Below are 15,460 nucleotides of genomic sequence, written 5' to 3'. Positions count from 1 at the left end.
GGACTGTTTGAGGATGCGGTTCAAGCGGGAGAACTCCCCCCCAGACCTGCGTATGGTCACGATTATCCATATAGTGAAAGAGGGCAAGCCTATCGGCCCATCTCTCTTTTGAACACCGAAGTCAAACTATTGGCAACTGTCCTAGCACTCAGACTACGGAGGGTGATCCCAGGCTTGGTGCATCTGGACCAGACAGGGTTCCTACCGGGAAAGGCCACCAGATTTAATCTGAGAAGGACTCATAATTGGCTGCAGGAAGTGGGCAAAAGACAGGACCCGCACTGGTTCCTCTCACTAGACGCGGAAAAAGCGTTCGATGCAGTGCACTGGCCATTTCTGGACTGTGTTTTGGTCCGACTGGGGTTTGGTCCGCAATTCAGGCGGTGGATACGACTCTTATACACGGACCCCAGGGCAAGGGTAAAAGTGAATGGGGTTCTGTCTCAGGACTTCCCTTTGCAGCGGGGAACAAGGCAGGGATGCCCCCTGTCCCGATCGCTTTTTACGCTGACAATAGAGGTGCTGGCAGCGATGGTTCGACAGCATCCAGAGATTAGAGGCTTCAAAACAGCTCCCCGAGAGGTGATGGAGGAAAAGATCTCATTATACGCGGATGATGTCCTCTTGTATGTCACACATCCGGAGATAACGATACCGGTGCTTTTCTCAAAGTTAGAAAGCTATGGAGCGCATTCGGGGTACAAGATTAATTGGCATAAATCGGTTATATATGACCCTAGTGGCAGGGAACAGTGGACGAATCTCCCGGACAGGCTACAGACGACAGTGGAGGGGTTCGTATATCTTGGGGTGTTCGTTACAATGAATAAGAAAGGCTCATACGATAGGAATGTTCAGCGGGTAGTAGGCAACTTTGTGGAAGACACGACTAGATGGAGGCTTCTGCCCCTGACGCTTCTGGGTCGCGCGGCTATGTTCAAAATGGTGACGCTACCAAAACTTCTATATGCGTTCCAAAACGAATACTACCCTCTCCCACGACGAGTGTTTATAGATATAAACTCGGAAGTCCGGTCCTTTTTGTGGCTAGGTAAACAGCCTAGAGTAGCACTGTCGACCCTGCAAAGGCACCAATATGGCGGAGGGATTTCTCTCCCTCATGTTGAGGCTTACTACTGGGCGGAACATCTGGTAGTGGTTAATGATTGGGTCCATGCCTCGGCCACCCACCCCACATATGCTCTGGAGAAGAGTATTATAGGTAACCGTCCATACACCTACTACTTATATGGGGGTCAAGGGAAGAGTCGGCTACTGCCAGCCACTAGACTGACGTTGACAATTTGGAATGGAGCGACCAGGACCATAGGATGGGAGAAAAAGCTTACTAGACAAACGCCATTGTGGAGGTGCACTTGGCTAGGGGAACTGAATAAATTGAAAGGATTCAAGAAATGGGACGATATAGGTATATCAACGATAGGGGACGTGACTGTAAGAGGTGTTCTGAAGTCATTTCAGGCTATGAGGACAGAATTTGGACTGCTCCCCACGCAATACCTGAAATATGCTCAGTTGCGTCATGCGTGGCAGGCAGAGGGGATACCAGAAGATACCCTACCCAAGTATGCTCCCCTGGAGGGTAGGTTACTGCAGGAACGTATACCCGAAAGGGCAGTATCACTTACATATAGAACCACTATGAACAACATGCCAGACAGCCTGGACGCTCTTAGGACTAAATGGGAGGGAGATGTAGGAGAGATGTATGTTTATTCTTGCACTTCCCCCCTGAGCACTCTCCTCACCTGTGCCTAATTTCCCTGCGCAGCCGATCTAAACGCTGCCGCGGGTCGGAGTTGCTTGTGCCGCCATTGTCCTCCAGCCCACAGGCCTCGCCCACGGCCGTGAGGCCACACCTCCTCCTCTCATTTAAAACAATGTGCTTCCCCGGACGCGCAGCGGGCGCTCCACCAGCGCGCCATCCGCGTCTGGCCGGGAACAGGGGCCACTCCCCCTGGTCCCCCCCTTAGGACTCAATACAGTGCTGCTACCCTTCTCACACTGAAACCCCCACGGAAGATAGCTGCCTTCACCAACACCATCCTCTGAACCTACCCACCTATTGTCAACACTGCAACACCAACCTCCAAACAGCCCGGCTCAAGCCGGCCCAGCAAAACTACACACTACTGCTCCTAAACTGCAGGTCTCTGCAAAGAGCTCGAGAAACTGCCCCCTGGTACTCGGAGAAACTCAGGGAACTAAAACGACAGTGTAGAAAGGTGGAAAGGAAGTGGCCCCTGGGATACGCCATCACCGAAAAAGACAGGTATAGGGTAGCCATCAGGGCATACAAAACCGAAATAAACTTAGCTCAAACCAATTACTACAAAGAGAAAATTATGGCAGCCCGATCTAAGCCAAGAGAAATATATCAAGTAGTCAAAAGCCTTTCTAAGATCCCCTCTCCCACAGCCCCAACCTACGATCCTATTGCTCGATGCAACGAACTGGCTGAATTTTTCTTCCAAAAAATCAACAAAATATATTTTTCCTTCGCAGCCCCCAGCCCAGAGACTATCACTGTCATATCACCTCCTCCAAGCGCCACAGAACACCCTCCACGAGTTTACCTGAATGAATTCCCACCGCTAGACCTGGAATCACTCAAATCCCTTGCACTTCAGGTAAAATCAGGCTTTCCCCTCGACCCTGCTCCCCCTCAGATGATGAACACGGCCAACCATGTTATCCTCCCTACCCTCATGGACCTACTCAACAGTTCCATGCAAAGAGGAGTGGTCCCCCCTCCTGGAAACAAGCAATGGTGAGAGCATTGCTTAAGAAACCCAATTCCAATCCCACAGATCCTAACAACTACCGTCCAATCTCCTTGCTGCTATGGGCAAGCAAAATTCTGGAGAAGTACATCAATCTCCACCTCACCAACTTCCTTGAGGAGAATCTTCTACTGGACTCCACCCAAACAGGATTCCGTCCCAAACACGGCACAGAAACGGCTCTTCTAGCCGTCACAGAAGAATCCAGGAGGATCTTGGATCGAGGGGGGTCAGTGGCAGTGGTCCTCCTCGATCTAAGCGCCGCGTTCGACACAGTGTGCCATAGAACCCTGTTGTCTCGACTATCCGACCTGGGAGTCTCAGGAAACGCCCTCGACTGGCTGAGCTCCTTTCTCAGTGGTAGAACCTTTCAGGTCTTCGACGGCGACTCCTGCTCCACGAGCAGACCCCTAAACTGCGGTGTACCCCAAGGCTCCTCCCTGAGCCCCACGCTGTTTAATGTGTACATGAGGCCACTGGCTGGGGTCGTCCGACAATACGGTATCAAGATCTCTCGTATGCGGACGACACCCAGCTGGTGGTCTCCTTGACACAGAAGAACAGCGGGCTCCCCCAATTCAATCTGGCAGCCTGCATGGAGGATGTTAGAAGATGGATGACAACATCATCTTTAAAACTCAACAGCGACAAGACCGAGATAATGATCCCCGCCCCCCCTACTCTCATCGCCTACGACCAGCTATGGCCCGCAAGCTTAGGTCCTCCCCCAACCCCGAAGGAGGACATCAAAAGCCTAGGAGTATGGCTGGACAAAACCCTTACCTTTAATACCCAGGCAACTAAAACAGCAGCAACCTTCTTCGGGATTATCAGAATGCTGAGAAAGATCCTGTCGATTTTGCCCTTTGAAGCTAAGCAGGTTGTTATTCAGGGCCTCATCCAGTCCAGGCTCGACTTTAACAACGCCCTCTACCTGGGAGCCCCTGAATACATGCTGGAGAAACTTCAGCGCACGCAGAACTGTGCAGCTCGCACCCATCTCCAGATCCCTCGCAGAGAGTCAGCTAAGGCAGGGATCAGGTCACTCCAATGGCTCCCTGTCAGGGACAGAATAAAGTTCAAAACCCTGTGCATATCGCACCAAGCCTTCCATAGAGCTAGCCCTGAGATTAACCACTCACTTCTCTCCCCTTACTGTCCCGGTAAATCTCTTCGATCCACAAATGCATTCCTTGCTGCAGTTCCTAGAGTCAAAAGGTCCAGAGCAGGAGGCAGGTCCTTCATGCTCAACGCTGCTAGACTATGGAACTCTCTTCCCTTCTCACTAAGGTCTAACTCTACTCTCTCGTCCTTCCGTAAAGAGATGAAAACTTTCCTCTTCAGAAATTAGCTCCCTACCTGGTCTTCTCCCCCTGTCCCTCAGAGTTCCATTTCCGCTATTTAGCGCTTGGACGCCCACAGGCAGCAGTCGCGCTCCTCAAAACCCCTTCACATGTGGTAGATTGGGACACAGTACTTATGCACCCGAGGGAGGTAGCCATTAAATCCCGGTTGAGACTCATACAATTTAATGTACTACATAGGACTTACTTTGATAGGGTACGACTGTACAAAATGGGGAAGATAGGAGATACGAACTGCCTCAGATGCGGCCAGGAAGGGGGAGATTTTTTCCATATAATATGGTCTTGCCCAAGGATCCAAACATATTGGGGGGAGATAATAAAAGAATTGGCAGCGGTACTGGAAGCCCCTTTGCACATGGACCCCAAGCTAATCTTATTAGGAATGACTAACGATATAGATTTGGCGCGCCCACTATTGATCTTCCTGGTCCTGGCCTTGGTAGTGGCTAAGAGAGATGTAGCGAAATATTGGGGGGCGAGCACGACTCCACAGATTGAGGAATGGAGGAAGGGTATGGACCTCTATATGACGGCAGAAAGGGTCACCTATAAGCGAGAGGTTGTCCCAAGAAATTTGGAAGAGTTTGGAACAAATGGCGAAAATATCATGGCCTTGATGGAGGATTGTAAGAGGGGTAGTAAGATAAGGGCGCTTTCAGGGTATGGAGGGTACGGGGGGGACTCGAGACACTGCGATGAGGACAATAGTGGACATAGAAGTTTGGAGCTGGATTGGAAAAAAGAATGCAGTAATATCTCTAGACATGTGGCGAGGGGGGTGGAGGGCTGGGAGTCGGGTGCTGTTGATTGATGATGACGTAACTGTAATATTGTTATTGGAAAAAAATGCAAATAAAAATATTAAACAAAAAAAAAAGAATTCACTTTTTTGAAAGTCACAAACCTGCAGCCATGAAATGGGTATTTCTAAATGTTTTTGCGCTGGTCCATCGGGAGGATGTTAATCCAGATACACAATTAGCCAGGGGAGTTTGAACCAAGCCAGCCTCCATCTCTGTCAACATGGATAATTATTAAGTGTAAATCCACCTTGGATGTTGGCTGTGTTGCTAAAACGTCCTTGCTCTCACTACCCTGGCCAAAGCTCCTTGAAGCTGCTAAATTTCCGTTCGTATTGCCAGTTGCTTCCTGTACCATTTGTGAGCCTTGATTAGTAAGGCCACGGGCCGTGTAGCCCATACCTTGATTGGATCTATAGATACCTTGGGGCCAAAACATTCTTTATGGAAACTTGGTCTTGTCCAACCTTGTGAAGGTCGCTATGAATTTCAATAATTCCTTTTGGGAACTGTTCCCCCAAAGAGACACTAGGCCACTGTGTGTCCTTGTAACTGTTCTAAGCACCTCCATTTGATATCCATATTGATCAAAAGTAATCTTCTTTTGTTGGACGTTGCACAATGTTATTTCCAGTGGAGGCCAGTTGCTCATTGTGCCCCGTCGAATAGGATGTTTGGGCTGCAGCCAAAAACATCTGTTTCCGTTCCAGAAGAGTTAGGGCCTTATTGACTTGCTGTGTGTATTATTAAATATATAATGCAAACCTAGCTACTAAGCCGTAGGGATGCTGTACATTACAGGGGGGATGGAGTCAGGAGACGATCTGTAAGAATGTATACATCTAGTGGGGTTTAGACCAATACATTTCCTTCTTCCTTTTTTTTATTTTAGTAGTTTGCCTAGAATCACAAGATGTTGAGCCAAGTACAGAGGCAGACTCCAAAATCAGCAGCTCTAGGCACATCTCCTATGTACAGAAGAATGTATGAACTACGAAAGACTGAGTCTCCTAGCAATTAAAATGTTTCCTCCATCACCTCATAGCTCTTTACCTATGGGAATTTGAGCCAAAGATTCTCAGATGAAGAAAAGGCGATATTTAGGGAATCACCTATTGCAGGGGAAAATAGGTTTAAACTTGGAACCATGAACAAAGAGAAAGTGCGAGTCAGCCAGACCATGGCATGCCCTTGTGTGCACTGACCAAATGAATACTAATTGAACTGGAAGGATCCCAGATTGGGAGGGCCAGGGGAAATCCTACCCAAAAAGGGCCTTGGCCTATTAGCTGGTTACTTCAGACCTTTTAATATGGCAATCGAAATGGCTCTCTTTGTGCCACAACGGCGATTACAGGATGCTCTACAGCATTGAGTGAGCTGTGTAACGTATTTACTCAGTCTGACCACTGAAGGAGTGGAGGAGAACCGGACACTGCAGGTCAGGCTGCACTATAAGCACCAAGTGGAAAAACACTACTGATTGCTTTTGGATACACTTGAAAGCACTCAAGTGCATCTACATAGCAGGGTACCTACTGCACTAGAAAAAGGAAGATCCTTGCCATTAATTAGAACTCTGAACTGCTCTTAAAAAAAAACCAAGCATTGGAAATGCAATAGGTCTCGCATTAGGAAAGTTTGAGCTATTGGTATTGTAAATGACACTTTTTTTTATTTATGTGTTGGTTTTGAAAGTAGCAAAATTAATAGCTTTGTCAGTTACAATGTCAATAGTTTTAACTTTTGCAAATGTGACACCTATAGCATTTGTAATGCAATGTGTGTTGTATTTACGTGACTTAGATGTATTGATATTACAAATAACAATGGCTTTTAATTTTGTAAATAATTAATACTTAAATAAAAGTTATTGTAATTTATAATGGCAATAGCTTAAACGTTTGTAAATAACTTTTGTGAAGATTATGTTCAGTGTATTTTACTGTGACGACAATCCAAGAACATTGCATTTGCACCTACACACACAGAGCCACACACATGTAGATGTGGTGGTGGTGGATCTGGGGGATATGGTGGTGGTGGATGTGGTGGTGGATGTGGTGGTGGTGGTGGATGTGGTGGTGATGGGGGTGGATGTGGGGGTGGTGGTGGTGGAGGTGGTGGAGGTGGTGGTGGTGGTGGTGGTGGTGGAGGTGGAGGTGGTGGTGGTGGTGGTGGTGGTGAAGGTGGTGGTGGATGTGGTGGTGGTGGTGGTCGATGTGGTGTTGATGTGGTGGATGTGGTGGTGGTGGATGTGGTGGTGGTGGATGTGGTGAAAGTGGTGGTGGATGTAGTGGTGGAAGTGATGGTGGTGGGTGTGGTGGATGCGGTGGTGGATGCGGTGGTGGATGTGGTGGTGGTGGATGCTGTGGTGGATGAGGTGGTGGATGAGGTGTTGGTGGATGCGGTGATGGATGTGGTGGTGGTGGTGGATGTGGTGGTGGTGGTGGATGCGGTGGTGGTGGATGCGGTGGAAGTGGTGTATGTGGTGGTGGATGTGGTGGTGGATGTCATGGTGGATGTGAAGGTGATGGATGTGATGGTGGATGTGGTGGATGTGGTGGATGTGATGGTGGATGTGGTGGTGGTGGTGGATGTGGTGGTTGTGGATGTGGTGGTGGATGAGGTGGTGGATGTGGTGGTGGATGAGGTGGTAGATGAGGTGGTGGATGAGGTGGTGGATGAGGTGGTGGATGAGGTGGTGGATGAGGTGGTGGATGTGGTGGTGGTGGATGTGGTGGTGGTGGTGGTGGATGCGGTGGTGGAGGATGCGGTGGTGGATGTGGTGGTGGATGTGGTGGTGGATGCGGTGGATGTGGTGGTGGATGCGGTGGTGAAGTGGTGGTGGATGTGGTGGTGGTGGATGTGGTGGTGGTGGTGGATGTGGCGGTGGATGTGGTGGTGGATGTGGTGGTGGTGGTGGATTTGATGGTGGATGTGATGGTGGATGTGGTGGTGATGGTGGATGTGGTGGTGGATGTGGTGGTGGTGGATGTGGTGGATGCGGTGGTGGTGGTAGTGGTGGATGGGGTGGTGGTTGTAGTGGATGTGGTGGTGGGTGTGGTGGTGGGTGTGGTGGTGGTGGGTGTGGTGGTGGATGCGGTGGTGGTGGATGTGTTGGTGGTGGATGTGGTGGTGGCTGTGGCGGTGGATCTCATGGTGGATGTGATGGTGGATGTGTTGGTGGATGTGGTGGTGCTGGTGGTGGATGTGATGGTGGATGTGGTGTTGATGGTGGATGTGGTGTTGATGGTGGATGTGGTGGTGGATGCGGTGGTGGTGAATGTGGTGGATAGGGTGGTGGTTGTAGTGGATGTGGTGGTGGATGTAGTGGTGGTGGTGGATGTGGTGGTGGTGGATGCGGTGGTGGTGGATGCGGTGGTGGTGGATGTGGTGGTGGCTGTGGCGGTGGATGTCATGGTGGATGTGGAGGTGATGGTGGATGTGTTGGTGGATGTGGTGGTCGTGGTGGATGTGGTGGTCGTGGTGGATGTGGTGGTGGTGGATGCGGTGGTGGTGGTAGTGGTGGATGGGGTGGTGGTTGTAGTGGATGTGGTGGTGGATGTAGTGGTGGTGTGTGTGTGGTGGTGGTGGTGGATGCGGTGGTGGTGGATGCGGTGGTGGTGTTGGATGTGGTGGTGGTGGATGCGGTGATGGATGCGGTGGTGGATGAGGTGGTGGATGAGGTGGTGGATGAGGTGGTGGATGAGGTGGTGGATGAGGTGGTGGATGAGGTGGTGGATGTGGTGGTGGTGGATGCAGTGGTGGTGGATGTGGTGGTGATGGTGGTGGATGTGGGGGTGGATGTGGGGGTGGTGGTGGATGTGGTGGTGGAGGTGGTGGTGGTGGTGAAGGTGGTGGTGGATGTGGTGGTGGTGGTGGAGGTGGTCGATGTGGTGTTGATGTGGTGGATGTGGTGGATGTGGTGGTTGTGGATGTGGTGAAAGTGGTGGTGGATTTGGTGGTGGAAGTGATGGTGGTGGGTGTGGTGGATGCGGTGGTGGATGCGGTGGTGGATGTGGTGGTGGTGGATGCTGTGGTGGATGAGGTGGTGGATGAGGTGTTGGTGGATGCGGTGATGGATGTGGTGGTGGTGGTGGATGTGGTGGTGGATGTGGTGGTGGTGGTGGATGTGGTTGTGGTGGTGGTGGTGGTGGATGCGGTGGTTGTGGATGCGGTGGAAGTGGTGTATGGTGGTGGATGTGGTGGTGGATGTCATGGTGGATGTGAAGGTGATGGATGTGATGGTGGATGTGGTGGTGATGGTGGATGTGGTGGTGTGGTGGATGTGGTGGTTGTGGATGTGGTGGTGGATGAGGTGGTAGATGAGGTGGTAGATGAGGTGGTGGATGAGGTGGTGGATGAGGTGGTGGATGAGGTAGTGGATGAGGTGGTGGATGAGGTGGTGGATGTGGTGGTGGTGGATGTGGTGGTGGTGGATGCGGTGGTGGATGTGGTGGTGGATGCGGTGGATGTGGTGGTGGATGCGGTGGTGAATGGGTGGTGGATGTGGTGGTGGTGGATGTGGTGGTGGATGTGGCGGTGGATGTGATGGTGGATGTGCTGGTGGATGTGGTGGTGGTGGTGGATTTGATGGTGGATGTGGTGGTGATGGTGGATGTGGTGGTGGTGGATGGGGTGGTGGTGGTGGATGGGGTGGTGGTTGTAGTGGATGTGGTGGTGGGTGTGGTGGTGGTGGTGGTGGATGCGGTGGTGGTGGATGTGTTGGTGGTGGTGGCTGTGGCGGTGATTCTCATGGTGGATGTGGAGGTGATGGTGGATGTGTTGGTGGATGTGGTGGTGGTGGTGGATGTGATGGTGGATGTGGTGTTGATGGTGGATGCGGTGGTGGTGGATAGGGTGGTGGTTGTAGTGGATGTGGTGGTGGTGGATGTGGTGGTGGTGGTGGATGTGGTGGTGGTGGATGTGGTGGTGGCGGTGGATGTCATGGTGGATGTGGAGGTGATGGTGGATGTGTTGGTGGATGTGGTGGTGGTGGTGGTGGATGTGGTGGTGGTGGATGTGGTGGTGGTGGATGCGGTGGTGGTGGTAGTGGTGGATGGGGTGGTGGTTGTAGTGGATGTGGTGGTGGATGTAGTGGTGGTGTGTGTGTGTGTGGTGGTGGATACGGTGGTGGTGGATGTGGTGGTGGTGGATGCGGTGGTGGATGCAGTGGTGGATGCGGTGGTGGATGCGGTGGTGGATGAGGTGGTGGATGAGGTGGTGGATGAGGTGGTGGATGAGTTGGTGGATGTGGTGGTGGTGGATGCAGTGGTGGTGGATGTGGTGGTGGTGGAAGTGGTGGATGTGGTGGTGGATGCGGTGGATGTGGTGGTGGTGGTGGATGTGGTGGTGGATGCGGTGGTGAAGTGGTGGTGGATGTGGCGGTGGATGTCATGGTGGATGTGATGGTGGATGTGGTGGTGTGGTGGATGTGGTGGTTGTGGATGTGATGGTGGATGAGGTGGTGGATGCGTTGGTGGATGAGGTGGTAGATGAGGTGGTAGATGAGGTGGTGGATGAGGTGGTGGATGAGGTGGTGAAGGAGGTGGTGGATGTGGTGGTGGTGGATGTGGTGGAGGTGGATGCGGTGGTGGATGTGGTGGTGGATGTGGTGGTGGATGCGGTGGATGTGGTGGTGGATGCGGTGGTGAAGTGGTGGTGGATGTGGTGGTGGTGGATGTGGTGGTGGTGGATGTGGTGGTGGATGTGGCGGTGGATGTGATGGTGGATGTGGTGGTGGATGTGGTGGTGGATTTGATGGTGGATGTGGTGGTGATGGTGGATGTGGTGGTGGTGGATGCGGTGGTGGTGGTAGTGGTGGATGGGGTGGTGGTTGTAGTGGATGTGGTGGTGGGTGTGGTGGTGGTGGGTGTGGTGGTGGGTGTGGTGGTGGTGGGTGTGGTGGTGGTGGTGGTGGATGCGGTGGTGGTGGATGCGGTGGTGGATGAGGTGGTGGATGAGGTGGTGGATGAGGTGGTGGATGTGGTGGTGGTGGATGCAGTGGTGGTGGATGTGGTGGTGGTGGATGTGGGGGTGGATGTGGGGGTGGTGGTGGATGTGGTGGTGGTGGTGGTGGTGGTGGTGAAGGTGGTGGTGGTGGTGGATGTGGTGGTGGTGGTGGAGGTGGTCGATGTGGTGTTGATGTGGTGGATGTGGTGGTTGTGGATGTGGTGAAAGTGGTGGTGGATTTGGTGGTGGAAGTGATGGTGGTGGGTGTGGTGGATGCGGTGGTGGATGCGGTGGTGGATGTGGTGGTGGTGGATGCTGTGGTGGATGAGGTGGTGGATGAGGTGTTGGTGGATGCGGTGATGGATGTGGTGGTGGTGGTGGATGTGGTGGTGGTGGTGGATGTGGTGGTGGTGGTGGATGTGGTTGTGGTGGTGGTGGTGGTGGTGGATGCGGTGGTTGTGGATGCGGTGGAAGTGGTGTATGGTGGTGGATGTGGTGGTGGATGTCATGGTGGATGTGAAGGTGATGGATGTGATGGTGGATGTGGTGGTGATGGTGGATGTGGTGGTGTGGTGGATGTGGTGGTTGTGGATGTGGTGGTGGATGAGGTGGTGGATGCGTTGGTGGATGAGGTGGTAGATGAGGTGGTGGATGAGGTGGTGGATGAGGTGGTGGATGAGGTAGTGGATGAGGTGGTGGATGAGGTGGTGGATGTGGTGGTGGTGGATGCGGTGGTGGATGTGGTGGTGGATGTGGTGGTGGATGCGGTGGTGAAGTGGTGGTGGATGTGGTGGTGGTGGATGTGGTGGTGGATGTGGTGGTGGATGTGGCGGTGGATGTGATGGTGGATGTGGTGGTGGATGTGGTGGTGGTGGTGGATTTGATGGTGGATGTGGTGGTGATGGTGGATGTGGTGGTGGATGTGGTGGTGGTGGATGGGGTGGTGGTGGTGGATGGGGTGGTGGTTGTAGTGGATGTGGTGGTGGGTGTGGTGGTGGTGGGTGTGGTGGTGGGTGTGGTGGTGGTGGTGGTGGATGCGGTGGTGGTGGATGCGGTGGTGGTGGATGTGTTGGTGGTGGTGGCTGTGGCGGTGATTCTCATGGTGGATGTGGAGGTGATGGTGGATGTGTTGGTGGATGTGGTGGTGGTGGTGGTGGTGGATGTGATGGTGGATGTGGTGTTGATGGTGGATGTGGTGGTGGATGCGGTGGTGGTGGATGTGGTGGATAGGGTGGTGGTTGTAGTGGATGTGGTGGTGGTGGATGTGGTGGTGGTGGATGCGGTGGTGGTGGATGTGGTGGTGGTGGATGTGGTGGTGGCTGTGGCGGTGGATGTCATGGTGGATGTGGAGGTGATGGTGGATGTGTTGGTGGATGTGGTGGTGGTGGTGGTGGATGTGGTGGTGGTGGATGCGGTGGTGGTGGTAGTGGTGGATGGGGTGGTGGTTGTAGTGGATGTGGTGGTGGATGTAGTGGTGGTGTGTGTGTGTGTGGTGGTGGATGCGGTGGTGGTGGATGCGGTGGTGGTGGATGTGGTGGTGGTGGATGCGGTGGTGGATGCGGTGGTGGATGCAGTGGTGGATGCGGTGGTGGATGAGGTGGTGGATGAGGTGGTGGATGAGGTGGTGGATGAGGTGGTGGAAGTGTTGGTGGTGGATGCAGTGGTGGTGGATGTGGTGGTGGTGGATGCGGTGGATGTGGTGGTGGTGGTGGATGTGGTGGTGGATGCGGTGGTGAAGTGGCGGTGGATGTGGCGGTGGATGTCATGGTGGATGTGATGGTGGTGTGGTGGATGTGGTGGTTGTGGATGTGATGGTGGATGAGGTGGTGGATGCGTTGGTGGATGAGGTGGTAGATGAGGTGGTAGATGAGGTGGTGGATGAGGTGGTGGATGAGGTGGTGAAGGAGGTGGTGGATGAGGTGGTGGATGTGGTGGAGGTGGATGCGGTGGTGGATGTGGTGGTGGATCTGGTGGTGGATGCGGTGGATGTGGTGGTGGATGCGGTGGTGAAGTGGTGGTGGATGTGGTAGTGGTGGATGTGGTGGTGGTGGATGTGGTGGTGGATGTGGCGGTGGATGTGATGGTGGATGTGGTGGTGGATGTGGTGGTGGATTTGATGGTGGATGTGGTGGTGATGGTGGATGTGGTGGTGGATGTGGTGGTGGTGGATGCGGTGGTGGTGGTAGTGCTGGATGGGGTGGTGGTTGTAGTGGATGTGGTGGTGGGTGTGGTGGTGGTGGGTGTGGTGGTGGGTGTGGTGGTGGTGGGTGTGGTGGTGGTGGTGGTGGATGCGGTGGTGGTGGATGCGGTGGTGGTGGATGTGTTGGTGGTGGATGTGGTGGTGGCTGTGGCGGTGGATCTCATGGTGGATGTGGAGGTGATGGTGGATGTGTTGGTGGATGTGGTGGTGGTGGTGGTGGATGTGATGGTGGATGTGGTGTTGATGGTGGATGTGGTGGTGGATGCGGTGGTGGTGGATAGGGTGGTGGTTGTAGTGGATGTGGTGGTGGATGTAGTGGTGGTGGTGGATGTGGTGGTGGTGGATGCGGTGGTGGTGGATGCGGTGGTGGTGGTAGTGGTGGATGGGGTGGTGGTTGTAGTGGATGTGGTGGTGGATGTAGTGGTGGTGTGTGTGTGGTGGTGGTGGATGCGGTGGTGGTGGATGCGGTGGATGTGGTGGTGCTGGATGCGTTGGTGGATGCGGTGGTGGATGAGGTGGTGGATGAGGTGGTGGATGAGGTGGTGGATGAGGTGGTGGATGTGGTGGTGGTGGATGCAGTGGTGGTGGATGTGGTGGTGGTGGAAGTGGTGGATGTGGTGGTGGATGTGGTGGTGGTGGTGGATGTGGTGGTGGATGCGGTGGTGAAGTGGTGGTGGATGTCATGGTGGATGTGGTGGTGGATTTGATGGTGGATGTGATGGTGGTGGTGGTGGATGCGGCGGTGGTGGTGGATGCCGTAGTGGTGGTAGTGGTGGATGGGGTGGTGGTTGTAGGTGATGTGGTGGTGGATGTAGTGGTGGTGGGTGTGGTGGTGGTGGTGGGTGTGGTGGTGGTGGTGAATGCGGTGGTGGTGGATGTGGTGGATGTGGTGGTGGTGGATGTGGTGGTGGATGTCATGGGGGATGTGGAGGTGATGGTGGATGTGTTGGTGGATGTGGTGGTGGTGGTGGTGGATGTGGTGTTGATGGTGGATGTGGTGGTGGATGCGGTGGTGGTGGATGCGGTGGATGTGGTGATGGTGGATGCGGTGGTGGTGGTGGATGCGGAGGTGGTGGTGGATGCGGTGGTGGTGGTGGTGGATGCGGTGGTGGTGGATGTAGTGGTGGATGTGGCTGTGGATGTCATGGTGGATGTGGAGGTGATGGTGGATGTGATGGTGGATGTGGTGGTGGATGTGGTGGTGGTGGATGCGGTGATGGTGGATGCGGTGGTGGTGGTGGATGCGGAGGTGGTGGTGGTGGTGGATGCGGTGGTGGTGGTGGTGGATGCGGTGGTGGTGGATGTAGTGGTGGATGTGGCTGTGGATGTCATGGTGGATGTGGAGGTGATGGTGGATGTGGTCGTGATGGTGGATGCGGTGGATGTGGTGATGGTGGATGCGGTGGTGGTGGTGGATGCGGCGTTCCAACCCGTCACACAGCTAGTACTTGTGGTTTAGAAAAACAGACATATGAACTTCGATTATTTCAAAAGCCAATTTCCAACATGAAAATATTACCTTGTCTGACACCGACTCTTCTCACTGTGGTAAGTGTAATGCCGATAGTTAAGCAGCGCGCAGGCTCCTGTGATTATTGTTGAGCACGTTTGGCACACCTTATCAATAAAATACACTGAGAGTGTCGTGGCTGACCAACTGCCCGACACAACAGTAAGGGCACATAGTTATAGCTATTGATCATGTTTAAGACTGGTATAATGTAGGCATTTAAGAGAGTGGGGTTACATCATGGTGCCCGCGGAGGCAGCACACACGGCCTGGTGACACGAGAGACAAGGAGAAACACGGCCGTCAAAGTGAAAGTAAGGCCGGCTGAGGGCATTGCTGTGGGGAGGGGGGATGAGAAATGCGACACGGCGGGCAGGGGAGGGGGCGAAGCGGGGAGAGCGGCATGAGGGTGTGAAGCAGCAGGGGAGGAGTGCTGCTGGCGATTGACTGGCGATTTGATGATGTGCACGCGCATTTTAGGTCAATGCGCTTGCCAATTGACCTAAAAGCGCACGGGCACAGCATCAAATCGCCAGTCAATCGCCAGTCTAGGTAAAGCTTATTTAAGCCCCTATAGAGCTTCGCCAGCTATGCGCATGCGCACAGCAGGCGAGCCCTAAAAAAACAGAGTGACAGGAATAGAGTGCTTGTCTAAAAAGTCAGTCTAATCTGAAGTCCTTCTCCCTTAATTTTTTTTTGCCTGAAAGAAGCGACAAGGGTGAGAAAAGGACCACAAATGGATAAGCAGGAATCTGTACGAGCCCATCAGAAGAAAAACAGCACTTACCTGGCTACTGAGCAGCAAAGGAAAAGGAGGTGTCTCC

The 15,460-nt window shown here is 53.3% G+C and overlaps 1 protein-coding gene across 2 annotated transcripts in view; it reads left to right on the top strand.

Moving 5' to 3' along the window:
* The window catches only part of KAT8 (lysine acetyltransferase 8), a 346,163-nt gene that overhangs the window by 30,744 nt on the left and 299,959 nt on the right, over window positions 1-15,460 (top strand). The gene's annotated exons all lie outside the window — the stretch shown is intronic.

The sequence above is a fragment of the Lissotriton vulgaris genome, chromosome 7 (genome assembly GCF_964263255.1).
Source record: "Lissotriton vulgaris chromosome 7, aLisVul1.2, whole genome shotgun sequence".
Taxonomy (NCBI): domain Eukaryota; kingdom Metazoa; phylum Chordata; class Amphibia; order Caudata; family Salamandridae; genus Lissotriton; species Lissotriton vulgaris.
Note: the sequence above shows the minus strand (reverse complement) of the source record. Positions and strands in the feature narration are given on the sequence as shown.